We start from the raw sequence: 14,661 nt of genomic DNA, 5'->3' as shown, positions 1-14,661 counted from the left end.
ACATGGTTTGCACCCAAGGTTCACGGAATTTACCTTTAAACATATATGCCAAATATTTTATAACATGCATAATCATCAATTCATCATAGGCTAGAAAGTATATAAAATAACAATCCTCTGCAAAGTAGTGAGTACTAATGATTGATAAAGTGTCTTCCACATACAAGAGTAAAACAACGGTGAGATTTTGAGGAATCCAGATAGATAGAAACAGAGCAGCTTCCACTTTCCACATCCAAGAGTAAAACAATTATTTGGTTATGATTTATGAAACCCTATCTGAAATTTTGGGACACTAGACTCATATTGCTAGTTTTGAATTTTAGCTACTAATTAACTTGTACCTTTTCACTGCTAATGATACTTGCTTGTGTATGACACATGGCTTTTTTAAAACCTAATTTTCAAACTTTGGACATGGCAAAGAAGAGTTTTAGTAATGTTCCTTGTCAATTGCATAATGCCTTGTACCTGTTTGATTTTATTCCTTAGTAGAAGTAATACTGTTTTTATTTCCTCTAGTACAGAGTTACAACTAGGAACTTTCTCTAAACATTGTGAAAGTAGCAGGGTTTTAAATTACGGTCACGGAATTACTGATAAGTAGGAGTTGATGCTGCTGCAATTGTGGCTATGATGCTAATGTTGAGAGTCCAAAACGCTTTATGCTGCCGCCACAATTGCGGTTGCGGACTGCAATTTATAACCCTGGGAGCGTAGGGATTCAGTAAGGCCAGAAACAGAAGGTTTGATCTTCAACCGGGAAGCCAAAATTACAAGAGTTATCAGGCAGGTCATCATAACAGACATCTTCAACCTTTGGCAAGCAAGGCAGGTTCAAGAGGTTTTCACCGAGGTTATCCTCTTCATCCTGTGAGAAATCTGAGTGGTCTGGTTCGAAAGCATGAGAGGAATCAGCAGGCTCCATGAAGTGGTTCCCATCAGTGCAATGTGGGCTATCCGAATCAAGCACATCACTTTTAGCTGAATTGGCATCTTCTTGCTTGCAGCATGTTACCATATTAGGGAGTGGCACTTTGGACCCATTTTCAGAATTTGCATTTGAGATTAAATCCATAGGTTCTGCAGCATCAGGGGATGACTTGTCATCTGAATTCTCTTTCTCTTTATCTCTGGGAATCAATTTGTTCTTCAGAGAATTCACCTGTTCAATCATTATCCCATTATGGGGATGATAAATGTTAAGACTTTATTAAAGTAAAGAAGAGCTCATAACTCATATCATAAGTCATAGCAACATAAAGCAGAAAAGCTGAATAGAGAGTGTGTATGTTTGTGAGTGCTATTTTTTTTGCTTTACCTCTTCTTTTAACTTGTCATTCTCTTGAGCAAGATTATCATAGTCACCTTTGAGTCTGTCAAAGCTAGCTTTCAATGTGCCATAGTCCTTTTCTAACTGCTTGGTCTTGTACCTTGCCCTTCGGTTTTGGAACCATATAGCCACTTGTCTTGGCTGCAACCCAAGCTCTTTTGCAAGCTGAACCTTCCTTTCAGGTTCAAGCTTGTTTTCCACCTCAAAGCTCCTTTCAAGGAACTGAACTTGTTCACTAGAGAGCCTTCTCTTCTTCCCTGGTTGATGGAAGCAAGCATCATAATCATCATCACAGTTCTCTTCCTTGTCAAGCTGTTGAAAGAAGGACCTGTCAGTGACCCTGCTGCCACCAACATTCTCAAAATCAACCACCGATTTCGACCCTGAAATCAAAGCAAACAAACACCAACCATGTTAAAATCTCAATCATATTGCATGTTTTACATCAGAATAGTGTTAAAAATCAAATTTTTTTGATGGGTTCTTCATTTCATAATGAAACAAGAGTCCTGAAAAAAAAAACCCCACTTTGGTTTTGTTCATATAGACATATAGTAAAAAAAAAACAAACACATAACAATTAGACACACCACTGAGAAAACTTTGAATTGTGAAATTTCATGACTAAGTGAAGAGATGGACAAAAATTGAAGAAGGAAGAGAATAGAGAATAGAGTTTACCTTGGAAAGAAGCAGGGTTAGAGGTGTGACCCCAGAGAGAGTCAAGAACTTCAGAGGAGCAAGGAAGCCTTTCATTTTGGAGCAGAAGGGCCATGTTGGAACCCCCATAAAGCTTACTACCAGCCATAGTAACTTCACTAGAGAGGGGAATTATGGGAACTTTTTGGAGTAGTAGTACTTTGTGTGGAGCCTTGTTGCAAAGGTGGAGGTATTAGATTAAAAGGTCATATTCACAATCATAGCATACCCCATAAAAGGTGGATCAGGTTTCAGGGGTGTGACTGTGTGGGGTTGTTTGTTTTGATCTAGAATTTATGGCGGAAGAAGCAGGTGATAAGGAGAACTATAATGTGGGAGTTGTGGAAGTGAGGAGAGATCATACCCATCACTCAGTGGAAGAACTGCAAGAGAAAATTAAGAGGTTTGTCAGAAGGTGTTGAATAAATTGCAGGGGCAGAGGAGGGTTATGATGTGAGTTTTTGGAATGGGGACACAAGGACAGAGGTGGAGGGAGGAGAGAACAGAGTTGATGAGAGTTGGAAATATTTGATTTGATGATGAGAAAGAAAGAGAGAGTGAGTGAGAAAGAGATTCTTCTGTGTGGTGGGGAACTTTGATGGGGTTATATTGGGAGCCTTGGTCTGCCTTTGGGATAGGGAAAGCCTTGACATAAGGGTTTTGAGTTACCATATTGCCCCTCTTCTATCCTCATCTTCCTCATCTCATTCTTATCTCTTTTTTATTTACTTAACTTTTAAGTGAATAATTATAATTATTGAATATTGACTTTGAATTATTTTTAATTTTATCAAAAAAATTAACTCTTATAATTTAATTTCTAAATTGTGGAAATCCTAATTTGAAAATTTTAATTTCCAAATTTTGCAAATTAATTTGATTTCAAAAATTCAATATATATAAATAGACATTTTTATTATTTTTTTTTTTCACCAAGAGTTGTTTTTATTTGGTCTTTGAGGATTTTGACAGTTGTTGCCACCCGTCAAGGAATATTGAATGAAAAAGGCTTTTTATTATAAAAAAATCAATTTTAGAAAATGGTCACAATTACAATTTTTCTAAAATCTAGTCAGACTAGACTAACAAAGTTACTGAAAAAGTTAATTTTATATTGTAGTCTGTTATAAAAAAAGTCAAAAGAACAATAAAAGTTCTTAAAAGTAATTTATTAAATATTTATTTTAATAAAAATCTAAATTGGGGATAATGTGACCAATAATTATTTTTAATAAAAATATTAAATTCATTTTTTCATTTAGAAAAATAATTAAACACTTGGAAAATGGGGATAATTCACTAAAGATGAAAAAAGTATATCAAGACATATTTTGAAGGAAAAAAAAGCCTTATTTGCAGTTTGATCACATAGTTTTGACTATTAAAGGTTTTAATTCCTATGCAAATTTAGTTTCTCAACTTTTAAATTTTTTCACATCAAACCCCTATCAATAGTGTTCTACTTAAAACTCCCTTTTTTTAATGTCCCAAATTATTATTTTTTAAATCTTCAAAAATTGAATTAATTTAATCATTGTAGTCATCGTTCCCATCAAAACTCAATGATAAATATTAAATTTTATAAAAAATTCTAATTTTTCCACCTCTTTAAACCTATATCATATCATTCAAAATCCTGTAAAATTTAACATATTTTAACTATTTTTTATTTTATGACTTTCAAAATTGTATCATATATCAACTTTATCATAAAGCCTAAAAATATTAAAAATAAATGAAGATTTGATGAATTGCTTTATGCATATGAAAATTGAGCCATAGACCAAATAAATTTTTATTTTGATTAATATAAAAATAATTTAACAAAATGTGGTCATATATGATGTAAATTAATTCGTTATCAGGATTAAAAAAAATTAAACAAAAAATCCATGAAAATTATACTCTAAAATTTTGGGTAACAATATATGCTAATAAATATTTTAAAATAAATAAACCCGACACCAAAAATCACCTCATTATTTTTCTAAAAGTTTAGTAAAGCTAACGACTCAAAATCAATATCAATATTCCAACGGTAGAAAAGAAAAAAGGATAGCTACAAACGTGATATCATTGGAATGGAATTGTGAATCTCCTGAAATACCGGAGGAAGAGGGGTCCATTTGCTTATCTTGAAATATATTTTCAGTTTTTTTTACTCCACTAAAACATTTTTTACTTTTAATAACATTGGTTTACTTGTCTAAAAATGCATTTTAAGAATCTGTTTATGTACATTGCCATAAAAAGTTAGTTTTTCACAACATTAAATAAATGTTTTTTATTTTATATACGTAATAATTGTTACATGTTTCTCACAATAGATCAGATTTTCTTACAGTGTTATCATGAGAAATCGATCTTTCCGGTGTAACAAAAAAATGTATGAGAAATTGTTACCCAAAAGAATAGGTAATGTTGGAATATGAGACTGTCGAAAACTGTTGCATGAAATTTAGGAAACATTTTTCGTATTTTTTACTACACTTTTGAGTTGTTGCGAAAATTAAAAAGAATAATTATATCTTCACACCTGAGGTGTGGAGAGGTAAAAGAATAAAGAGATAGCAATAAATGAAAAAGAAAATAAAAATGTGATAGGTGATTTGATTGATAAAAAATGGTGAAATAGATAAAAAAATGAAGATATAAATGGGTCTCTCGGCGGCTTCGGTGGACGATGTGGAGTCGACAGCGGGTAAAGAGTTGATGGTTCTTCCTTTGGAGCTGTCAAATCTTTACGGCGTCTTGACTCGTGCGAGGAGTGCTATGTTGATGGGAAAGCGGCTCAGTTTATCGTACGATTGTTCAGATGCGACTGCCGAAAGTGCGATTGCGGCTCAAATCTTGGCTCGAAGGCCTCCCTAGCTAACTGTTTTTTCTGGCTTCGCTGTTGGTGTTGGGCAGGCTTTTTGCGGGCTTGTGCAGTTTTTTTGTGGGTTTTTTAGTGGGCTTGTTAGGTTTTGTGGTCTGTTTGGGTTTGTTTTAGGTTTGGGGCTGTTTCTTAGCAGAGATCTTTTTGTCCCTTTGAGGAGGGTGTATATCCATGTTCCATCTCCTCTCTTTTTTATCAATATATTTTTACTTTCGGAAAAAAAAAATAGATGTAAGTGTGTCATAACTCGAGAGTTTTGGTAACATTTTTTCACTTTATTAATAACTAGATTAATTAGTATTTTAGTCCCCGCCCAAGAAAAGGTATATGAGACAAACATGACAAATGAAAGGAATTTAGAAATGTTGATGCAAGTTTGTGTACCATTGGAGTAATAGGTTAATCCAATATCATATGGCATTGAGTGATCCGATGGTCTGTGTACCAAAATAAATTATACTTTTTTCTGCTGTAAAATAAAGAATGTAACTTAAATAATGAAAAATTGACAAGGATAGACATGGTAAAGCAAGAAGAAGAAGATGACAACGAGGCAGAGGAGAGCGTGGGGGGAGAAAAAGACAAGAGCAACCTGTCTCATGAGTCCCTATCAGAGAGTGCCGCTCGGAATTTAGGGAAGGGAAGGATCACCAGTTACTCCCTAGCTACCCTCCACCACATGTACACCCTTTCAATTTCCTTTCACTAGCTTCATAAAAATTATTTACACAAGATAAAAACTATTCAAAATTTCAAATGGTGACTTTGATGCAAAGGAGTAGGTCCTGCTTGTAAATTCTTGAGACTAGCTTGCATATTTGTAGTGTAAATGCATTTTTTTCCCATTTTCCTTTCTTATTTTTGACACTAACATCCGACATAGAGATCTTTATTTCAAGAGCTCTATCAAATTGAAATTGATAGGAGTACGATCTAGAGTGGTATTTTATCACCGTGGCAGATCTGTACTAGAATACAATAGAAGTTTAGTATTGTAGCCACACACATGTCTACTACATAGTTGATGAGGACAAATCTTCGATCTCAATTGACAGTGTTTCCAAACACAGTCTTTAACTGAATTATGAGACCCTGTTCATTTTGATTTGTCATGTGTCTTATTAGTAACGTTGCTAGAGTGATAAACAAATTGAAGTTTAATTGTTAAGTCCTTTATTTTGGGACTTTCTCATTTACACTTGTCACTCCATCAATTTTTTCAGATTTAGAGTACAAATACAATCATTTTATATAACATTTTCAATTCCAATTTATATGCAACCAATAAAAAATGAATACTCTATGAGAATACTTCTTTCTTCCCCTTAACTTTTTTTTTTTAATTTGCAAAATAACTTTCTTCTTCGCCATCTCTCTTCTCTTCTCAACAATACATTGTGTAAATGGTTCTTGAATTCTCACAGCATAAATTTTGGAAACAAATTTTATTTGAAAACTTAATTAATTTGTGGCTTGCCGTGCAGTAGCCATCATGTTGGGTAAACTTGCCTACACATATTTGTAAGGATCACATGACCTCCTTATCTTTATTAAGACACAATTCGGAATGACAAGGCTATAAACACTATCGAGAACGATCAAATTTTCCTATCATGAACAAGCTGAAATTCCTGGGAAAGGTGATTGATTGGGGAAACCGATCAAGATTATAAGAGAAGGGATAAGAAGAGAACGGTGAAGCAGTGGAGTGAGGAGAGTGTGAAGGGGCGGGGGGGGGGGGGGGTTACGCATGTGGCTGGGATGGTAGGTGGTTGAGTGCGAACGCTGCGGAAGTACCCTGGGGGGTCCTGCAAAGGGGTGAAAAGTCCCTAAGTCTTGGAGTTAGTAAAACCTACCTTGACTCCTGTAGAAGGAGCTTTTTATATCTGGCCGAAGAGCTAGCGTAGCCCGAGGTAAGGTCATGAATACCTAGGTTCTAGGGGATTTGCCACCGTTGAAACTTTATGGGGTTTCTGTAGCACGAAGAGATTCAAGGGTCAGGGGTTCCTAGTAACTTGTAGTTAGACCTTGAGCCTCGCTCACAACCTTCTATGGATGGGGCTTAGGGTCAGCGATGGGATGGTTGAGGTGATTCGCACCCTACCCCCAGATGGCGATGATCGACCCAGATGTGATTGGTTTACTACCCATCCGGACTAGCATGATCGTCCCGGGTCGCTGGTCCCATCATCCCCGAAAACGGCGATTTTAAGAAAAGTTATTAAAAATAGCTTTTAGTTTATGCAAAAATAAATAAATTAAAGAGGGGGTACAGCTTGTTATTTTAAAAACGTTATAAAAAAATTAAAATTTAATTATGTTAAATCTAAAAAATTACACTAGTAATATAATAGAAAATTAATTCATTGGCAATTGATAGATATATCAATTTGTTTTAATATTATCACTGTCATAATTTTTTGTTCATTAAAATAGTCTTCAAATATTTTTCAATATTGTATAGAAATACATGTGTTGGGCAATACTCACTCTATTTGATCCTTTTTTTTTATATAGTGATTATTGATTAATGATATATTAGCCAGGCTACTTTAATATCTTGATCGATACTAATGCATGCGTGTGCTCCTTGAACAGCGACGGGAGGAATACTAGTTAGAGCAGCAATAAATATTACAAACTTCTTTTGTCATATTTTCCGCCGAATCCTTTGGGTGGAAGTACATTAGGTGTCCGGTTAGGGCTCGCGGGCTGGCCCGTCTAGTCCGTAAATGTCATGTCTTAAAATTGGGTACACAACAACTCATAAGCTTTGTGCGCGCTTGACCTATTTTCACCTCTAATTGCTCTATTGTCCTAACTGTATGGGTTCATTGTCATTCAGTCTATTGTTTGATATATTATGATTAGTTTGAGAGAGTTAATTCAATTGGAGAAGGGATCATGATTCAAATCCTGGTGTGAAGAACTAATTTACTAACATTACTAATAATTAACAACTGAAATTGACCTATAAAAAAATGTAAGTTTTATTTACACTAACAAGATGTTTATTGTAGTGGTCAACATTTCATTTCTTAAGTAAATGATTTAGGATTTGATTTGAATTCTTGCAAATAGAAAAAAACTCATTGATCAGCCTACCGCTTAGTATCCTAATCGTGAAGCGGGAGATTAATTTCATGATTATCGTATGTGAGAATACTTGAGTTAAGAAAGAAAAGAATAACATGACATACCCTTCAATACAAAAAAGATTAAAACTCTTTAATTTTCAATACTAGGTTTTTCCAAGGGAGTTTTATCCTAGCAAGGTTTTAATGAGACCCTTTTATAAAGTCTTTTTTGAATGAGGTAGTGGGTGGGTAGCCTTGTCATTTCTAGGATCCTTGTCTTTGTACTTGTCGTCTTAAGTTTCTTGCTTCTTTTCTTCTTTGTATTGGGTTGAAGTACCCCTTGTACTTCACTTCAATATAATTATAATTGCTTATCAAAAAAAAAATCAAGATTTACATTGGATAAAATCACCATATGGTCTTATAACGTAATTTACTCAAGTGAATTGATAATGTCAAGTGAAATACCGAGTTTATCTATTTCTTTATGAGTATTCAAATGATCTCACATATTTAAATATCATTAGTCCATTTATAACTTGAATGTTCTATGTTCTAACTCAAACTTCGCCTATAACTATTTAAATAACCCTTCAATTGAGCGAACTTATAATTGAGAGGATCTGATTTAGATAACTCTATTTTAAATACACACTTCAACACAGTTTTTATGGTTACTTTTAAATAAAATCAGGCTTTGAAAATTGAAAGATTTGGAGTTGGAGATACATGCACATAATGATATCCCTTCTCAGATAACTCAGCCATATCTATTTAACAATAAAGCAAAAATGGTCGAGTTGTTGAGCACATTTAAGTCAAGTGCAGGTATATAAGTAGGTGCCTGCTCTGCTGGGTCTACATATACTCGATTGACCGGAATCAATGAAAATTGAAAACAAACAAACTTGTGTCATTGTATTTTATTTATTTATTTTTAATTCATGTTTCTTTTGCATCGAATTAGGAACTCCCAACTGCTTAGTGAGTGTGTGGTTACTTGTGATATTAATCCAACACAAACTCTTGCTCATCAGAATCGATTGATCAAATTGGCCGTGAAAGAGAAACATCAAGTATAAATATGTACAGCTAGAACTGAGCTTGGTTTTATCTTTCCGAGAGAATAATCACTGTTAGGGGTAGACGAGTAGTGCTTGTCGTTATGCAAGGTAGGACCCAAAATGGACTAGCTATATCTAGCTTTTGATTAGGACTGAAGGCAAAGATTAAATGGCATTGACGTGCTTATAATCAAGAACAGCATTGATTTTGCACATGCTCTGCTCCTCCCATTCGTTTCAAGTTAGAAAACGCAGGGGGAATTCATGTTCATCAGCAGAAACATGGTGAAAAATAAATAAACACATACATGCATGGAGGCTGGAGCTGTCCTTGTTTGAGGAAAATGCCAAACAACTCGTCATCAAGATAGATCAATTTTAATCTTGTTCACTTGATTCTGTCGGGTTATTTATGTTCAAAGTATAATGAGTTATATAACGCACATGAACAGCTATACCATTTCAATAAGTACTGAATTGGAAGAGGGTAAAAGCCTATATAATGTGATCGTGAAAATGGCCCTTCAACTAGTTTTCTTTGTACTGCCTTCAATTAGAAAGTAGTCTTAAGAATATACATAGATTCATTGTAAAAGCTTGATTAAATTGAGTAGTAAATTTCTATTAGTGCACTTGAGTTAAATATATAGAGAGAATTTTGTTGCATGTGGTTTGAGTCTTGTGATTTGAACCACCTAAAAACATTGGCGAGACTAGTGAAAAACAAATTTGCAGGAAAAAATTTGAAAGAAAATTCTCAAATTTGTTAATATATTCATTTTTGAAGAAATTTTGCAAAAAAATATTAAAGCGAAATTTGCTAGAAAATCTACGAGAAATTAAATTAGTTTTATGACAATTTTAGACATCCATAAATTAACTGCCGCTAAATTTTTTGCATCGAGTGTTGAGATGTCTTATTGTTTCATCGTTTGTGAAACATTAATGTACTCGGCTCAGCCCGAACATAAGTATTTTTTCTGTGCGTTAAACTTTGCTTAGCTAGGTATATATAAGTGATCCTAAGAGACCTTAGCTAAAAAAAATGGATTCGCCTTTATATACATCAATAACCATAGTTTCTTGTGTAATCGTCCTCGTGGCTATTGGTGTTACTGTTGGGTAAGGAGGTAGCGCGCCTGTTCCTATTCAAAGATAAAAATATATGAACTACAACGTTCTTCACCAAGCCAGTGATAAAATAGGTAGGTTGACCTTGTTAAACCAGGTTGCCCATCTTGAACTAGGTCACCCACTTTGACATAAGTCACCCACCTTGAGAGAATATATTCAAGCCTTCTGTTTTATCCATTTATTACCAGTCCTAAATTCGACAATTCTTATCCAAGTCGCATATTTCATTTCACAAGCCCACAAAATACCAAACTTAAGTATTGAGGTGAAGTGTACATCTTTTGAACCGCTTCAATCTACGTTTCTTGAACATCCCTAGCTAGTTCCACATACCTCACACTTTCCAATCCTGGCAGTCCAGCTGTGGTTAACACAAAAAGATGGAGAAGTGTGGCTGGTTATATGTGTAAAATTGTCTACATAACAATATTTATTAATAAAATTCCTCATCCAGCATAATACATTTGAGTGTAGATCGAATGAAATGAGAAATCCTTAGCTGGCTTCGCACACATTTGTGTAATTATGGCATCTAAGTTACCAAAAGCAGAAGAATATGGTCTCTTTTGAACCTTTTCTATGCAATTGATTCCAGGCATGCCTTTTTGGGTTGCCTGCCACATGAGTTGTTCCTAGCAAGATAGTTGCATATTTGTAACCAATTCCTCTGAGTCAGAAACCTTTGGTACCTCCCTTTTCTTTTCTGGGAATGATGAATTTATTTCCACATTCTATAATTCACGTGAGGGATTAGTGGTAGTGGGTCCTTTGTGTTGCATCAATTTGGGAAATGTGAGTGAGGAATTGGCACTAGTGAGGAGCACAAGTTTGGCCTTACTCTGAGACTGAGTGCATGCAGAGAGGTCACTTTTATGAAGGCACTTGGGAAAAGGAGAAAAAAAAATTAAAGCTGATCACCATGGACAGGCCAAAAGCTAGCTAGAGACAGTAATTGCCTTATCCTTTCAAAAGGAACACAGCTTATAGAGTGAGGATTGTATTGTATCTCTAATTGGGATCTCAACAAGAACCATTATCTAATTTCTCTGTTTTGTTTAGTTAAAGTTTTACTATAAAAAAAATTATCTTAACAATTCACCTCACTGGATCAAACACTGTTGGACACACCGATTCCCCTAATTGTAGGTGAAATTCACTGCGCAAGTTGGTTCACCAAAACATCACATGGTAGGTAAAAATATTAACAAGACACTCTTTTTCATGCACTAATCATGAGTAATAAAAGCACTCTAAAGAATAAATTAAATAATTGAAAATTTAAGAAATTTATAGTTTCTTTTATTTATATAAACATAAACATATATGTATTTTATCACAACCTTATTGATTAATTTCTTAATTTATCTGTAATCTAGAATGTACTCTATCACATTACGAGTCTAATCATTTTATTTTACACATTTGCATACAAAGTAAGAAGCCCTAAACCACAGCCCGAAGCCCAGAACCGGGTTAAGATCCAAATCTAAACACTTATTTGACCGAAAACAAAAAGTCCAAATGCTTCAACCTCGCGAGTCAAATATATGAAGAGCATCATAAAGCAGTGGCCAATTTATAACTGTATTTTAGTAAATTTATTGGGTGGAAGAATACTCTTGGGAAAAAAAATTAAATTACAACATCATTTTATTCAATTGTATTTTTTTATATACATTATTTACTATACACAATACCTAAATTTTAATTTTTTCAATCAAAACTTTGATTTGTATTAATCTTAATCGGACCATGATTGTTTAAGGTATGTTATAAGACACAACTTGGATTAATCAATCTAGTCAGTCCAGGCGAGAATTGATTAGAGTACTCATATGAGTTGCTAGTTGCATCAACAATGCAAATGAAATGGTTAGAATTGATTAGACTCGGTATAGTTAGCATAAATCGACGACTAGTTGATTATTGAGGAGCTAGATCATCCATCGATCTCCAATACTTGTCAATGGTCACATATTTTCTCAAGTCATCATCTTCATCATGACTTTCTTTTAATTAAGACTATTGGCTTCATCCATTCATTGCGGCTATCATCTCCTCTGTTGTTGCATACCCTATCTATGTTGTGCTTAATGCACCAACCACTTTGTCGGTCATCTGAGAATCATATTTTTTCGCATCACTCCATTAACTAGGCACATATTTACTTGCATGCATGTCACATGCACACTATTTTCATATAAGCTACGCTAAGGAGCTTATGAGCTTATGATAATTTTCATGATAGACGTGTGTTGTCAGCCGATAATGAGTTGGATTTGGATACAACAACAACAATTTCTCAAATTTAGAGGTTCTATCGGGTAAACATTTATAGTTTTCTAATATTAAACAAGTAGAATGTGAAGTTTTTTAGACTTTAGATCATTTGTCTGAGGTTTGAGGGTCAAATGTTATTGTCAATGTTTAACACTAGAATCAATTTAAATTATTCAGGAAAATTTATGAAAAACCTTTTAAAAGAAGTAGCGGATTGACGTGAGGTTGAGCTAATATGAGTCAAATTTAGATTGATATTTATAGTTATCCATTTTTTTTTGTCACAATTATAGTTATCCATTTAAACTTAAATCAAACCCACTTTTTTGTTAGCCCAGTAACCGTGGGCTTTGTTGGCCCATTATTATTAAAAAAAGTTGTATTCGGTATTCCTAATAGAAAAAGTCGTATCTTCTATTTAGGCCGAATAGCCTCTTCTTTTTGGGCTTAGTCCTGTCAATGAATAAACTTTGACAGAAAAATAAATATATTTTCCCATCATTGTTTAATTATCTTAGTCCCATTTGACCAAAAAAAAAAAATTATCTTAGTCCCATCAATATATATGAAGAATACTCATGTTTCTTACTAAAACTTGGATGACAAAATTTGTCATGATGCTCACTAGTTTGGATTGCATATAAAACTGACCATAAATCCCGGGTTCAACTCTCATTTTTTCATAAATGAGGGATCAAATCTCTCTGCGTCCAGTAAAATCTCAGTTATTGGATAATTCTTTTCGAGGAAATCCATCGACAGACACACTAATGCTCCTATTCAAGACATGCTTTCTCTATGTTCTACCATTTTTCTAAGGAGATCGAAAAATTAAAGAAATTGTCATACTGTGCATATTGTGGCAAGTGGTCTAGATTATTTTCAAATTTTGTGGTCACTGTGATATAATCATGTGAAAAAAAGTATGATTTAAAAATGAATCTTATGGGCTTTTGCGGCTGCATCTACCGTGTGTCAGTTTCAAACTGAACTGACACACGGTGCTTCAGTTACTATTTCCCATGTAAATTACAAAATTACCCTTTTTAATTATAAAATTTCTTTCTACCTATTCTCTTGCTTGCTCTCTCCGACGAGCTATGCTGCCGGCTTGATCCAGGTTGCTGACTATCCCCACCATTTGTCCATCTCCTCTTCCTTAGAACCTGCCACCACACTACATCTACCACGGTCATCAACATCAAATCCATATCATGTGGATCCATCATATTAGTGAACCACTGAACAGTTATTAAAATACTTAAAGTTTGATTTTTTAATGTGGATATGCAATTTATGGCTGGAATCTGATTGTTTTGGTTCTTATTGGAAGAAAATTAATTAAAGTTCAGATTTTTTAAATTGTTCATATGCAGAGATCATTTCTTTTGTTTAATTGAATCAACCCTAAATCAAATAATAACAACAACATCAACATCACGTTCGAAAAAAAACAATAACAACTTCATCCAATTCTCAGATCTGAAAATTTTGGTGGTTTAAGATCTACAATGGAAGATATCTGGTTTTTTTTGTATTTTGATGGAGAAGAACAGAAGATGATGTGGTGGTTGTGGACCTGTGGAAGGGGAGAGCTGGTCCCGAGGCCGGTGGGTCTTGCTGGCCGGGAGATTTGGTGGCAGATCTGGATGTTTTGGTGGTAGATCTGGAATTCTTGTTGGTTCTGTTTTTGTGGTTCTGGTTGGGCTCAAAACAGAGGTTGAAGGAGGCTGAGGAGAGGAGGGGCACGGTGTTGGGTCAGAGGAGCGGTGGAGGGGAAGGGGCGAGAAAGAAGGACGATATGAGGAGGAAGATGATGAGAAGGAGGGAGGAGGAAGAGGTGGCGGTGGAGGAGTAGTAGGCCGGAGAGGCAGTGGCTATGGTTTTTCCAAGTAGAACAGTCAGGAGAAATGGGGAAGATAAAGCACGGGTGTTTTAGTCATTGCATAATTTTTATATTTTGAATCTGAACCATTGAATATTTTAATATTATATCAAATGGTTCTAATTAAACTGAAGCACCGTGGGTCAGTTTTGAACTGACCCACGGTAGATGAAACCGCTTTTGCCCTCCAAATTATCAACAAAAAAAAAAATCTTATCTTTGACTGAAGGGAAGCATCTTTTGAGATAAAATTATCTAGCATTGGGTAATTTATAGAGTTTGACGTGTCGCACGCCTAATTTTATTTTAAG

At 34.6% G+C, this 14,661-nt stretch overlaps 1 pseudogene across 1 annotated transcript; it reads right to left on the bottom strand.

Moving 5' to 3' along the window:
• Positions 1-453: 453 nt before the first annotated feature.
• On the bottom strand, positions 454-2,622 carry LOC130739887 (homeobox-leucine zipper protein HAT5-like; annotated as a pseudogene). The gene is made up of 3 exons (XR_009019969.1): positions 2,015-2,622; positions 1,322-1,716; positions 454-1,165 (listed from the first exon to the last, which is right to left on the bottom strand). The product of XR_009019969.1 is annotated as a homeobox-leucine zipper protein HAT5-like (transcript).
• Between the last annotated feature and the right edge of the window lie 12,039 nt (positions 2,623-14,661).

Source organism: Lotus japonicus, chromosome 2 (genome assembly GCF_012489685.1).
Source record: "Lotus japonicus ecotype B-129 chromosome 2, LjGifu_v1.2".
Classification (NCBI taxonomy): Eukaryota; Viridiplantae; Streptophyta; class Magnoliopsida; order Fabales; family Fabaceae; genus Lotus; species Lotus japonicus.
This window is presented reverse-complemented; position numbering and strand designations above follow the sequence as displayed.